Genomic DNA, 17,172 nt, shown 5'->3' on the forward strand with positions numbered 1-17,172 from the left:
GAAGAATAAGACAGGAAAGGAAGAGAAGGGAGAGAAGGGAGGATAGTCGCTCTGATCTGAGTGGTTGGGAAGAATAAGACAGGAAAGGAAGAGGAGGGAGAGAAGGGAGGATAGTCGCTCTGACCTGAGTGATTGGGAAGAATAAGACAGGAAAGGAAGAGAAGGGAGGATAGTCGCTCTGACCTGAGTGATTGGGAAGAATAAGACAGGAAAGGAAGAGAAGGGAGAGAAGGGAGGATAGTCGCTCTGACCTGAGTGGTTGGGAAGAATAAGACAGGAAAGGAAGAGAAGGGAGGATAGTCGCTCTGACCTGAGTGATTGGGAAGAATAAGACAGGAAAGGAAGAGGAGGGAGAGAAGGGAGGATAGTCGCTCTGACCTGAGTGATTGGGAAGAATAAGACGGGAAAGGAAGAGAAGGGAGGATAGTCGCTCTGACCTGAGTGATTGGGAAGAATAAGACAGGAAAGGAAGAGGAGGGAGAGAAGGGAGGATAGTCGCTCTGACCTGAGTGATTGGGAAGAATAAGACGGGAAAGGAAGAGGAGGGAGAGAAGGGAGGATAGTCGCTCTGACCTGAGTGATTGGGAAGAATAAGACGGGAAAGGAAGAGGAGGGAGAGAAGGGAGGATAGTCGCTCTGACCTGAGTGGTTGGGAAGAATAAGACAGGAAAGGAAGAGAAGGGAGGATAGTCGCTCTGACCTGAGTGATTGGGAAGAATAAGACGGGAAAGGAAGAGGAGGGAGAGAAGGGAGGATAGTCGCTCTGACCTGAGTGGTTGGGAAGAATAAGACAGGAAAGGAAGAGGGAGAGAAGGGAGGATAGTCGCTCTGACCTGAGTGATTGGGAAGAATAAGACAGGAAAGGAAGAGAAGGGAGGATAGTCGCTCTGACCTGAGTGATTGGGAAGAATAAGACAGGAAAGGAAGAGAAGGGAGGATAGTCGCTCTGACCTGAGTGATTGGGAAGAATAAGACGGGAAAGGAAGAGGAGGGAGAGAAGGGAGGATAGTCGCTCTGACCTGAGTGATTGGGAAGAATAAGACAGGAAAGGAAGAGGGAGAGAAGGAAGGATAGTCGCTCTGACCTGAGTGGTTGGGAAGAATAAGACAGGAAAGGAAGAGGAGGGAGAGAAGGGAGGATAGTCGCTCTGACCTGAGTGGTTGGGAAGAATAAGACAGGAAAGGAAGAGGAGGGAGAGAAGGGAGGATAGTCGCTCTGACCTGAGTGATTGGGAAGAATAAGACAGGAAAGGAAGAGAAGGGAGGATAGTCGCTCTGACCTGAGTGATTGGGAAGAATAAGACAGGAAAGGAAGAGAAGGGAGGATAGTCGCTCTGACCTGAGTGATTGGGAAGAATAAGACAGGAAAGGAAGAGAAGGGAGGATATTCGCTCTGACCTGAGTGATTGGGAAGAATAAGACAGGAAAGGAAGAGGAGGGAGAGAAGGGAGGATAGTCGCTCTGACCTGAGTGGTTGGGAAGAATAAGACAGGAAAGGAAGAGGAGGGAGAGAAGGGAGGATAGTCGCTCTGACCTGAGTGATTGGGAAGAATAAGACAGGAAAGGAAGAGAAGGGAGAGAAGGGAGGATAGTTGCTCTGACTTGAGTGGTTGGGAAGAATAAGACAGGAAAGGAAGAGAAGGGAGGATATTCGCTCTGACCTGAGTGATTGGGAAGAATAAGACAGGAAAGGAAGAGGAGGGAGAGAAGGGAGGATAGTCGCTCTGACCTGAGTGGTTGGGAAGAATAAGACAGGAAAGGAAGAGGAGGGAGAGAAGGGAGGATAGTCGCTCTGACCTGAGTGATTGGGAAGAATAAGACAGGAAAGGAAGAGAAGGGAGAGAAGGGAGGATAGTTGCTCTGACCTGAGTGGTTGGGAAGAATAAGACAGGAAAGGAAGAGAAGGGAGAGAAGGGAGGATAGTCGCTCTGATCTGAGTGGTTGGGAAGAATAAGACAGGAAAGGAAGAGGAGGAAGAGAAGGGAGGATAGTCGCTCTGACCTGAGTGGTTGGGAAGAATAAGACAGGAAAGGAAGAGGAGGGAGGATAGTCGCTCTGATCTGAGTGGTTGGGAAGAATAAGACAGGAAAGGAAGAGGAGGGAGAGAAGGGAGGATAGTCGCTCTGACCTGATTGGTTGGGAAGAATAAGACAGGAAAGGAAGAGGAGGGAGAGAAGGGAGGATAGTTGCTCTGACCTGAGTGATTGGGAAGAATAAGACAGGAAAGGAAGAGAAGGGAGGATAGTCGCTCTGACCTGAGTGATTGGGAAGAATAAGACAGGAAAGGAAGAGAGTCGCTTCAGTGATCTTTTAAAACCATGACCAGAGACAACATAGCAGCAACACAACATGGTAGCAACACAACATGACAATAACATGGTAGCAACATAACATGACAACAACATGGTAGCACAACAACATGACAACATGGTAGCAACACAACATAACAACATGGTAGCAACACAACATGACAACAACATGGTAGCAACACAACATGGTAGCAATACAAGAGATGGATGCCAATGGTATTGGTTGTAGTGAAAGGCACATTTTTTGTGACAGGCCAGTTTTAGTCACAGGCTTCAGTGGAGACTGTAGGTGATGTTGTGGTCTCTGATCCTACTCCCCACGTGATTTTTTCATTGTAATATCTTTCCTGTTCAAATAAAATACAATTTTGAGCAATGAGAATATGTCTACTTGTTCATTGTATAAGGTTGTTACAGCTGTTTGTATTTTGATCATGTAATAGTGTAATGTAACTGAACTGAAAACTATCTGGGGTGGATGGGTAAAATTAATGTGAATTTGCATCGTGCCACTTCTGGTGAGATACTGTCAAGACACCGGCAGTGTCTCCTCCGTTATGGCAGAAGAAATCAGCCCGAGTCGATGTCTCCTCAGTTATGGCAGAAGAAATCAGCCCGAGTCGATGTCTCCTCAGTTATGGCAGAAGAAATCAGCCCGAGTTGATGTCTCCTCAGTTATGGCAGAAGAAATCAGCCCGAGTCGATGTCTCCTCAGTTATGGCAGAAGAAATCAGCCCGAGTCGATGTCTCCTCAGTTATGGCAGAAGAAATCAGCCCGAGTCGATGTTTCCTCAGTTATGGCAGAAGAAATCAGCCCGAGTCGATTCTGGACAGTTGTTCAATATTACGTACGATTGGGCCAAATCCTCATTTTGCTTGCTGGCATTTGATCTAACCCACATTTAATGCAAATGTCACTTAAACATTAACAAAATAGGAATCAATGTTTTTTCGGGGTTTTTTAATAGGGGAGGATCAGCTTAATATTTCAGAAAGATTGTTGCTTCCATCAATATAATTGTCTGCATCATTTCCAATCCCCCATATCCTTTTTGGTAAATATATATATATATATACATACACATACATAAACATTCATACATATACACATATACTGTATACATACACATACTCATATACACATATATACATACACATACCCATAAACACATACCTATATACACATACTCATAAACACATATACTGTATACATACCTATATATACATACACATACTCATAAACACATATACTGTATACATACCTATATATACATACACATACTCATAAACACATATACTGTATACATACACATACTCATAAACACATATATACATACACATACCCATAAACACATACCTATATACACATACTCATAAACACATATACTGTATACATACCTATATATACATACACATACTCATATACATACACATACCTATATACATACACACATATATACATACACATACCCATATACATACACATACCTATATACATACACACATATATACATACACATACCTATATACACATATATACATACACATACCCATAAACACATACCTATATATACATACACATACCCATATACACATATACTGTATATATACACATACCCATATACATACACATACCTATAAACACATATATACATACACATACCTATATACACATACCCATATACACATATACTGTATATATACACATACCCATATACATACACATACCTATATACACATATATACATACACATACCTATATACACATATACCCATATATACATACACATACCCATATACACATATACTGTATATATACACATACCCATATACATACACATACCTATATACACATATATACATACACATACCTATATACACATATATACATACACATACCCATATACACATACCCATATACACATATATACATACACATACCTATATACACATATATACATACACATACCCATATACACATACCCATATACACACACATACCCATAAACACATACCTATATATACATACACATACCCATATACACATATACTGTATATATACACATACCCATATACATACACATACCTATATACACATATATACATACACATACCTATAGACACATATATACATACACATACCTATATACACATACCCATATACATACACATACCTATAGACACATATATACATACACATACCTATATACACATACCCATATACACATATACTGTATACATACACATACCCATATACATACACATACCTATATACACATACCCATATACACATATACTGTATACATACACATACCCATATACATACACATACCTATATACACATATATACATACACATACCTATAGACACATATATACATACACATACCTATATACACATACCCATATACATACACATACCTATATACACATATACTGTATACATACACATACCCATATACATACACATACCTATATACACATATATACATACACATACCCATATATACATACACATACCCATAAACACATACCTATATACACATATACTGTATATATACACATACCCATATACATACACATACCCATATACACATATACTGTATATATACACATACCCATATACATACACATACCCATATACACATATATACATACACATACCTATATACACATATACCCATATATACATACACATACCTATATACACATATACTGTATATATACACATACCCATATATACATACACATACCTATATACACATATATACATACACATACCCATATATACATACACATACCTATATACACATATATACATACACATACCCATATACACATATACTGTATATATACACATACCCATATACATACACATACCCATATACACATATATACATACACATACCTATATACACATATATACATACACATACCCATATACACATATACTGTATATATACACATACCCATATACATACACATACCTATATACACATATATACATACACATACCCATATACATACACATACCTATATACATACACATACCTATATACACATATATACATACACATACCTATATACACATATATACATACACATACCTATATACACATATATACATACACATACCCATATACACATATACTGTATATATACACATACCCATATACATACACATACCCATATACACATATATACATACACATACCTATATACACATATATACATACACATACCCATATACACATATACTGTATATATACACATACCCATATACATACACATACCTATATACACATATATACATACACATACCCATATACATACACATACCTATATACATACACATACCTATATACACATACCTATATACACATATATACATACACATACCTATATACACATATATACATACACATACCTATAGACACATATATACATACACATACCCATATACCCAATATATACATACACACATATATACATACACATACCCATATACCCATATATACATACACATACCCATATACCCATATATACATACACATACCCATATCTACATACACATACCCATATATACATACACATACCCATATACACATATACTGTATATATACACATACCCATATACATACACATACCCATATACACATATATACATACACATACCTATATACACATATATACATACACATACCTATAGACACATATATACATACACATACCCATATACACATACCCATATACACATATATACATACACATACCTATATACACATATATACATACACATACCCATATACACATACCCATATACACACACATACCCATAAACACATACCTATATATACATACACATACCCATATACACATATACTGTATATATACACATACCCATATACATACACATACCTATATACACATATATACATACACATACCTATAGACACATATATACATACACATACCTATATACACATACCCATATACATACACATACCTATAGACACATATATACATACACATACCTATATACACATACCCATATACACATATACTGTATACATACACATACCCATATACATACACATACCTATATACACATACCCATATACACATATACTGTATACATACACATACCCATATACATACACATACCTATATACACATATATACATACACATACCTATAGACACATATATACATACACATACCTATATACACATACCCATATACATACACATACCTATATACACATATACTGTATACATACACATACCCATATACATACACATACCTATATACACATATATACATACACATACCCATATATACATACACATACCCATAAACACATACCTATATACACATATACTGTATATATACACATACCCATATACATACACATACCCATATACACATATACTGTATATATACACATACCCATATACATACACATACCCATATACACATATATACATACACATACCTATATACACATATACCCATATATACATACACATACCTATATACACATACCTATATACACATATACTGTATATATACACATACCCATATATACATACACATACCTATATACACATATATACATACACATACCCATATATACATACACATACCTATATACACATATATACATACACATACCCATATACACATATACTGTATATATACACATACCCATATACATACACATACCCATATACACATATATACATACACATACCTATATACACATATATACATACACATACCCATATACACATATACTGTATATATACACATACCCATATACATACACATACCTATATACACATATATACATACACATACCCATATACATACACATACCTATATACATACACATACCTATATACACATATATACATACACATACCTATATACACATATATACATACACATACCTATATACACATATATACATACACATACCCATATACACATATACTGTATATATACACATACCCATATACATACACATACCCATATACACATATATACATACACATACCTATATACACATATATACATACACATACCCATATACACATATACTGTATATATACACATACCCATATACATACACATACCTATATACCCATATATACATACACATACCCATATACATACACATACCTATATACATACACATACCTATATACACATATATACATACACATACCTATATACACATATATACATACACATACCTATATACACATATATACATACACATACCTATAGACACATATATACATACACATACCCATATACCCATATATACATACACACATATATACATACACATACCCATATACCCATATATACATACACATACCCATATACCCATATATACATACACATACCCATATCTACATACACATACCTATATACACATATATACATACACATACCTATATACCCACATATACATACACATACCTATATACCCATATCTACATACACATACCTATATACACATATATACATACACATACCTATATACCCACATATACATACACATACCTATATACCCACATATACATACACATACCTATATACCCACATATACATACACATACCTATATACCCATATATACATACACATACCCATAAACAGATATATACATACACATACCTATATACCCACATATACATACACATACCTATATACCCACATATACATACACATACCTATATACCCATATCTACATACACATACCCATATACCCATATCTACATACACATACCTATATACCCACATATACATACACATACCTATATACCCACATATACATACCCATATCTACATACACATACCTATATACCCATATCTACATACACATACCTATATACCCATATATACATACACATACCTATATACCCACATATACATACACATACCCATATATACATACACATACCCATATCTACATACACATACCTATATACCCACATATACATACACATACCTATATACCCACATATACATACCCATATCTACATACACATACCTATATACCCACATATACATACACATACCCATATACCCATATATACATACACATACCCATATATACATACACATACCCATATATACATACACATACCTATATACACATATCTACATACACATACCTATATACCCACATATACATACCCATATACCCATATATACATACCCATATACCCATATCTACATACACATACCTATATACACATATATACATACACATACCTATATACCCACATATACATACACATACCTATATACCCACATATACATACACATACCTATATACCCACATATACATACACATACCCATATACCCATATATACATACACATACCTATATACACATATATACATACACATACCTATATACCCACATATACATACACATACCTATATACCCACATATACATACACATACCTATATACCCACATATACATACACATACCCATATACCCATATATACATACACATACCTATATACACATATATACATACACATACCTATATACCCACATATATATACACATATATACATACACATACCTATATACCCATATATACATACACATACCTATATACCCACATATACATACACATACCTATAGACACATATATACATACACATACCTATATACCCACATATACATACACATACCTATATACCCACATATACATACACATACCTATATACCCACATATACATACACATACCCATATACCCATATATACATACACATACCTATATACACATATATACATACACATACCTATATACCCACATATACATACACATACCTATATACCCACATATACATACACATACCTATATACCCACATATACATACACATACCCATATACCCATATATACATACACATACCTATATACACATATATACATACACATACCTATATACCCACATATATATACACATATATACATACACATACCTATATACCCATATATACATACACATACCTATATACCCACATATACATACACATACCTATATACCCACATATCTACATACACATACCTATATACCCATATATACATACACATACCCATATATACATACACATACCCATATCTACATACACATACCTATATACCCACATATATATACACATATATACATACACATACCTATATACCCATATATACATACACATACCTATATACCCATATATACATACACATACCTATATACACATATATACATACACATACCTATATACCCATATATACATACACATACCTATATACCCATATATACATACACATACCTATATACCCACATATACATACACATACCTTTTTAGAATATACCTTTATTATTCCCTACCACCCTTCCCCCAATTGGAGTAAACTAATACATGATAACACTTAGGCTTCTACCTTCAGTTTATACACATTTTACAGACACAATCTATTTTACAATAGTTATATTCTGTTTGTTTTTAGTCCTTCCTCTATTTCTGATGTCCATCCAGTTTGATTTCTATTTGTAACTGTGCTGTTTCACAACATTTCTGAACCTATATACATTTTACAGACCCCGTATGTTTTACATGTGTTAACTTGTTGTTAGTCCCTCCCTTCAGCTCCACTCAGCCCCTCCCATCTATCTCTTAACACCATCCAGTCCCTTCAGCTCCACTCAGCCCCTCCCATCTATCTCTTAACACCATCCATTCCCACCCTTCAGCTCCATTCAACCCCTCCCATCTATCTCTTAACACCATCCATTCCCTCCCTTCAGCTCCATTCAACCCCTCCCATCTATCTCTTAACACCATCCATTCCCACCCTTCAGCTCCATTCAACCCCTCCCATCTATTTCTTAACACCATCCAGTCCCACCCTTCAGCTCCACTCAGCCCCTCCCATCTATCTCTTAACACCATCCATTCCCACCCTTCAGCTCCATTCAACCCCTCCCATCTATCTCTTAACACCATCCATTCCCTCCCTTCAGCTCCACTCAGCCCCTCCCATCTATCTCTTAACACCATCCATTCCCACCCTTCAGCTCCATTCAACCCCTCCCATCTATCTCTCAACACCATCCAGTCCCTTCAGCTCCACTCAGCCCCTCCCATCTATCTCTTAACACCATCCATTCCCACCCTTCAGCTCCATTCAACCCCTCCCATCTATTTCTTAACACCATCCAGTCCCTTCAGCTCCACTCAGCCCCTCCCATCTATCTCTTAACACCATCCAGTCCCTTCAGCTCCATTCAACCCCTCCCATCTATCTCTCAACACCATCCAGTCCCTTCAGCTCCATTCAACCCCTCCCATCTATCTCTTAACACCATCCAGTCCCTTCAGCTCCATTCAACCCCTCCCATCTATCTCTCAACACCATCCAGTCCCTTCAGCTCCATTCAACCCCTCCCATCTATCTCTCAACACCATCCAGTCCCTTCAGCTCCATTCAACCCCTCCCATCTATCTCTTAACACCATCCAGTCCCTTCAGCTCCATTCAACCCCTCCCATCTATCTCTCAACACCATCCAGTCCCTTCAGCTCCATTCAACCCCTCCCATCTATCTCTCAACACCATCCAGTCCCTTCAGCTCCATTCAACCCCTCCCATCTATCTCTTAACACCATCCAGTCCCTTCAGCTCCATTCAACCTCTCCCATCTATCTCTCAACACCATCCAGTCCCTTCAGCTCCATTCAACCCCTCCCATCTATCTCTCAACACCATCCAGTCCCTTCAGCTCCATTCAACCCCTCCCATCTATCTCTTAACACCATCCAGTCCCTTCAGCTCCATTCAACCTCTCCCATCTATCTCTTAACACCATCCATTCCCACCCTTCAGCTCCATTCAACCCCTCCCATCTATCTCTTAACACCATCCAGTCCCTTCAGCTCCATTCAACCTCTCCCATCTATCTCTCAACATCATCCATTCCCTCCCTTCAGCTCCATTCAACCCCTCCCATCTATCTCTTAACACCATCCAGTCCCTTCAGCTCCATTCAACCCCTCCCATCTATCTCTTAACACCATCCAGTCCCTTCAGCTCCATTCAACCCCTCCCATCTATCTCTTAACACCATCCATTCCCTCCCTTCAGCTCCATTCTACCCCTCCCATCTATCTCTTAACACCATCCATTCCCTCCCTTCAGCGCCATTCAACCCCTCCCATCTATCTCTTAACACCATCCAGTCCCTTCAGCTCCATTCAACCCCTCCCATCTATCTCTTAACACCATCCAGTCCCTTCAGCTCCATTCAACCCCTCCCATCTATCTCTTAACACCATCCAGTCCCTTCAGCTCCATTCAACCCCTCCCATCTATTTCTTAACACCATCCAGTCCCTTCAGCTCCATTCTACCCCTCCCATCTATCTCTTAACACCATCCAGCCCCTTCCGCTCCATTCAACCCCTCCCATCTATCTCTTAACACCATCCAGTCCCTTCAGCTCCATTCAACCCCTCCCATCTATCTCTCAACACCATCCATTTGGGATTTCTATTTGCCATATTTTTTAACTGTGCTGTGATGCTTCACAAATGTTCTGAACCTTTCTATTCTCATAGCTTCTACAGATTGTAATTTAAAGATACAAATGTTTGCTAATATCATTATTATATTATTGATTGATTGACTATGGCTTTTCAAATCACCCAGTATTGCTATCTGTAGTGTTAGTTCTAGGCAAATGTTGCAATTCTTCAGCCATTCCTGGACCTGTGACCAAAAACGAGCTCCATATGGACAATACCTAGATAAATGATCCAATGACTCTGCCTCCTCACAGCAGAATCAGCAGAGCTGGGAAGATTGTATCCCCCATATATTTAACATTCTATTGGTTGCCTCCTCACAGCAGAATCAGCAGAGCTGGGAAGATTGTATCCCCCATATATTTAACATTCTATTGGTTGCCTCCTCACAGCAGAATCAGCAGAGCTGGGAAGATTGTATCCCCCATATATTTAACATTCTATTGGTTGCCTCCTCGCAGCAGAATCAGCAGAGCTGGGAAGATTGTATCCCCCATATATTTAACATTCTATTGGTTGCCTCCTCACAGCAGAATCAGCAGAGCTGGGAAGATTGTATCCCCCATATATTTAACATTCTATTGGTTGCAAGAATTTTGTATAGTAATATAAATGGAAAAAGTTGAAGTTTTGAATCCGGCGCTGTTTTGCGTATCAATTCATAAACCATGTGCCATGGAATGGGTACATCGAAAGTCTCTTCCCAACTGTTTTGCAATGTATATAGCACAGCTGTCAGTTTTTGGTCCTTAAATGAAATTGGTATACGTTATTATTTATCACACTTTTCTTTAACCATTTATGTTCTTTAATGCAGGGCCGACATACAAGTTCCTTACTTGTCCCCCCTTCTAATTGCCTCTTCCATTTTGTGGTAATGCTGCAATTAGTTGGTTGTAATGTTGGGTAGAGCAGACATTTCCATATGTCTGTGTTAGCTGCATGTGTGACATAACTCCATCAGTCCTATTTATTATATCATTCACTCAAATTATATATTTTTTAAAAATTTCTTCGAAAAATAATATTATAATAATATTATAAAATAAATTCATAAAATATCCGACAATGTGATTCTGATTTTTTTTTTCTCATTTTGTCTGTCATGGTTGAAGTGTACCTATGATGAAAATTACAGGCCTCTCTCATCTTTTTAAGTGGGAGAACTTGCACAATTGGTGGCTGACTAAATACTTTTTTGCCCCACTGTATACCACTTGGGTCCTGTTACAGTAATAATGTTATCAGACCTTGTTGCGTGTCTGATAATCTACTGTTTATATAGGAGTGGTCCTCTGAGCATATCAAAAAAGGTATGCCATCCAGCCCTGGAGTTTTCCCATCTTTAATTGCATGAAGAAGTTCCTCCTCGGTAATTTGGCCATCACATGAGTCTTTCAGTTCCTCCTCTGTAATTTGGCCTTCACATCAGTCTTTCAGTTCCTCCTCTGTAATTTGGCCTTCACATCAGTCTTTCAGTTCCTCCTCTGTAATTTGGATTCACATCAGTCTTTCAGTTCCTCCTCTGTAATTTGGATTCACATCAGTCTTTCAGTTCCTCCTCTGTAATTTGGATTCACATCAGTCTTTCAGTTCCTCCTCTGTAATTTGGATTCACATCAGTCTTTCAGTTCCTCCTCTGTAATTTGGATTCACATCAGTCTTTCAGTTCCTCCTCTGTAATTTGGATTCACATGAGTCTTTCAGTTCCTCCTCTGTAATTTGGATTCACATCAGTCTTTCAGTTCCTCCTCTGTAATTTGGATTCACATCAGTCTTTCAGTTCCTCCTCTGTAATTTGGATTCACATGAGTCTTTCAGTTCCTCCTCTGTAATTTGGATTCACATGAGTCTTTCAGTTCCTCCTCTGTAATTTGGATTCACATGAGTCTTTCAGTTCCTCCTCTGTAATTTGGATTCACATGAGTCTTTCAGTTCCTCCTCTGTAATTTGGATTCACATCAGTCTTTCAGTTCCTCCTCTGTAATTTGGATTCACATCAGTCTTTCAGTTCCTCCTCTGTAATTTGGATTCACATGAGTCTTTCAGTTCCTCCTCTGTAATTTGGATTCACATCAGTCTTTCAGTTCCTCCTCTGTAATTTGGATTCACATCAGTCTTTCAGTTCCTCCTCTGTAATTTGGATTCACATCAGTCTTTCAGTTCCTCCTCTGTAATTTGGATTCACATCAGTCTTTCAGTTCCTCCTCTGTAATTTGGATTCACATCAGTCTTTCAGTTCCTCCTCTGTAATTTGGATTCACATCAGTCTTTCAGTTCCTCCTCTGTAATTTGGATTCACATCAGTCTTTCTGTTCCTCCTCTGTAATTTGGATTCACATCAGTCTTTCAGTTCCTCCTCTGTAATTTGGATTCACATCAGTCTTTCTGTTCCTCCTCTGTAATTTGGATTCACATCAGTCTTTCAGTTCCTCCTCTGTAATTTGGATTCACATGAGTCTTTCAGTTCCTCCTCTGTAATTTGGATTCACATCAGTCTTTCAGTTCCTCCTCTGTAATTTGGATTCACATCAGTCTTTCAGTTCCTCCTCTGTAATTTGGATTCACATCAGTCTTTCAGTTCCTCCTCTGTAATTTGGATTCACATCAGTCTTTCAGTTCCTCCTCTGTAATTTGGATTCACATCAGTCTTTCAGTTCCTCCTCTGTAATTTGGATTCACATCAGTCTTTCTGTTCCTCCTCTGTAATTTGGATTCACATCAGTCTTTCAGTTCCTCCTCTGTAATTTGGATTCACATCAGTCTTTCTGTTCCTCCTCTGTAATTTGGATTCACATCAGTCTTTCAGTTCCTCCTCTGTAATTTGGATTCACATGAGTCTTTCAGTTCCTCCTCTGTAATGTGGATTCACATCAGTCTTTCAGTTCCTCCTCTGTAATTTGGATTCACATGAGTCTTTCAGTTCCTCCTCTGTAATTTGGATTCACATGAGTCTTTCAGTTCCTCCTCTGTAATTTGGATTCACATCAGTCTTTCAGTTCCTCCTCTGTAATTTGGATTCACATCAGTCTTTCAGTTCCTCCTCTGTAATTTGGATTCACATCAGTCTTTCAGTTCCTCCTCTGTAATTTGGATTCACATCAGTCTTTCAGTTCCTCCTCTGTAATTTGGATTCACATCAGTCTTTCAGTTCCTCCTCTGTAATTTGGATTCACATCAGTCTTTCAGTTCCTCCTCTGTAATTTGGATTCACATGAGTCTTTCAGTTCCTCCTCTGTAATGTGGATTCACATCAGTCTTTCAGTTCCTCCTCTGTAATTTGGATTCACATCAGTCTTTCAGTTCCTCCTCTGTAATTTGGATTCACATGAGTCTTTCAGTTCCTCCTCTGTAATTTGGATTCACGTGAGTCTTTCAGTTCCTCCTCTGTAATTTGGATTCACATCAGTCTTTCAGTTCCTCCTCTGTAATTTGGATTCACATCAGTCTTTCAGTTCCTCCTCTGTAATTTGGATTCACATCAGTCTTTCAGTTCCTCCTCTGTAATTTGGATTCACATCAGTCTTTCAGTTCCTCCTCTGTAATTTGGATTCACATCAGTCTTTCAGTTCCTCCTCTGTAATGTGGATTCACATCAGTCTTTCAGTTCCTCCTCTGTAATTTGGCCATCACATCAGTCTTTCAGTTCCTCCTCTGTAATTTGGATTCACATCAGTCTTTCAGTTCCTCCTCTGTAATTTGGATTCACATCAGTCTTTCAGTTCCTCCTCTGTAATTTGGCCTTCACATCAGTCTTTCAGTTCCTCCTCTGTAATTTGGATTCACATCAGTCTTTCAGTTCCTCCTCTGTAATTTGGATTCACATCAGTCTTTCAGTTCCTCCTCTGTAATTTGGATTCACATCAGTCTTTCAGTTCCTCCTCTGTAATTTGGATTCACATCAGTCTTTCAGTTCCTCCTCTGTAATTTGGATTCACATCAGTCTTTCAGTTCCTCCTCTGTAATTTGGATTCACATCAGTCTTTCAGTTCCTCCTCTGTAATTTGGATTCACATCAGTCTTTCAGTTCCTCCTCTGTAATTTGGATTCACATCAGTCTTTCAGTTCCTCCTCTGTAATTTGGATTCACATCAGTCTTTCTGTACAGATGTTAATTTTACATTATTATTAGGAAAGATCCATACAATTATCTTCTGTTAGTGGAGATGGAGGAGACTGAAATTAAAACATGTTTAAAGTAGTTTACTTCCTCTTTCAAAATATAATTTGTAACAAGTTTCAATAAAAAAAATTGTAGCATTTCTATATTGAAGATTGAAAAAGAATTTGGTGCATTTTTCCCCATATTCCATCCAGTTCGCTTTATTTTTATAATCTATTACACTAGATCTTTATTTTTATAATCTATTACACTAGATCTTTATTTTTATAATCTATTACACTAGATCTTGAATAAGTTCCTCCATTTCTTTGTGTTTTTCCTCTAACTTACTCTGAGCCTCTATGGTACAGTTTTTTATTGCTATCTAACTTTACTGTTAGTCCTTCCATTTCCTTTGTCAATATGGACTATTTTGATCTAAATGGCTTTTATTTTATAGATGAGTACTGAATTGCACGTTCTCCGAAGGCACATTTAAAAGTGTCCCATACAATAACGGAATCTGCTGTACCTATGTTATGTTGGAAAAAGTCTGTTATAAATTCTTCTGTCCTAGTTCTAAACAATTTATCATCTAGTAGGCTTTGATTCAATTTCCAATATCCTCGCCCACGTGGAAATTCTGTAAGAGTAATAGATATGTAAATTATGTGATGATCCGACCACATTCTGTCCCCTATCAACACTTTTTAAACTTTTGGTGCCAGAGAGAATAGTATAAGAAAGTAGTCAAGATGACTAGCTTGATTAAGCTCACTAGATCAGGGTATTTAAGTCTCCATATATCCTCTAATTCCAATATATCCATGACATTCATGATTTCCTTAGGTGCCTGAGAGTGATAGTTTGTAGTGTGATTTCCTTTCAGGTCCATAGAGGTATTTAAGACCGTATTAAAATCTCCCACCATAATAATAGAGTCTAGTGCTGCTTGTAGAGTTGATAGATTCTTATATATATTTTAAAAGCAGCTTGGATCATCATTATTTGGACCGTATAGGTTAATGAGCCATATCTGTTGATTGTCCAATAGCGTATTCAAAATAATCCGTCTGCCTTAATGATCTGTTTGGACAATTTGCACATTTCGATCAAAATTACTTTTAATTAATACCATCACATCAATGTTAATGCTTATACA

The sequence above is a fragment of the Oncorhynchus kisutch genome, linkage group LG3, assembly GCF_002021735.2.
Source record: "Oncorhynchus kisutch isolate 150728-3 linkage group LG3, Okis_V2, whole genome shotgun sequence".
Lineage (NCBI taxonomy): Eukaryota > Metazoa > Chordata > Actinopteri > Salmoniformes > Salmonidae > Oncorhynchus > Oncorhynchus kisutch.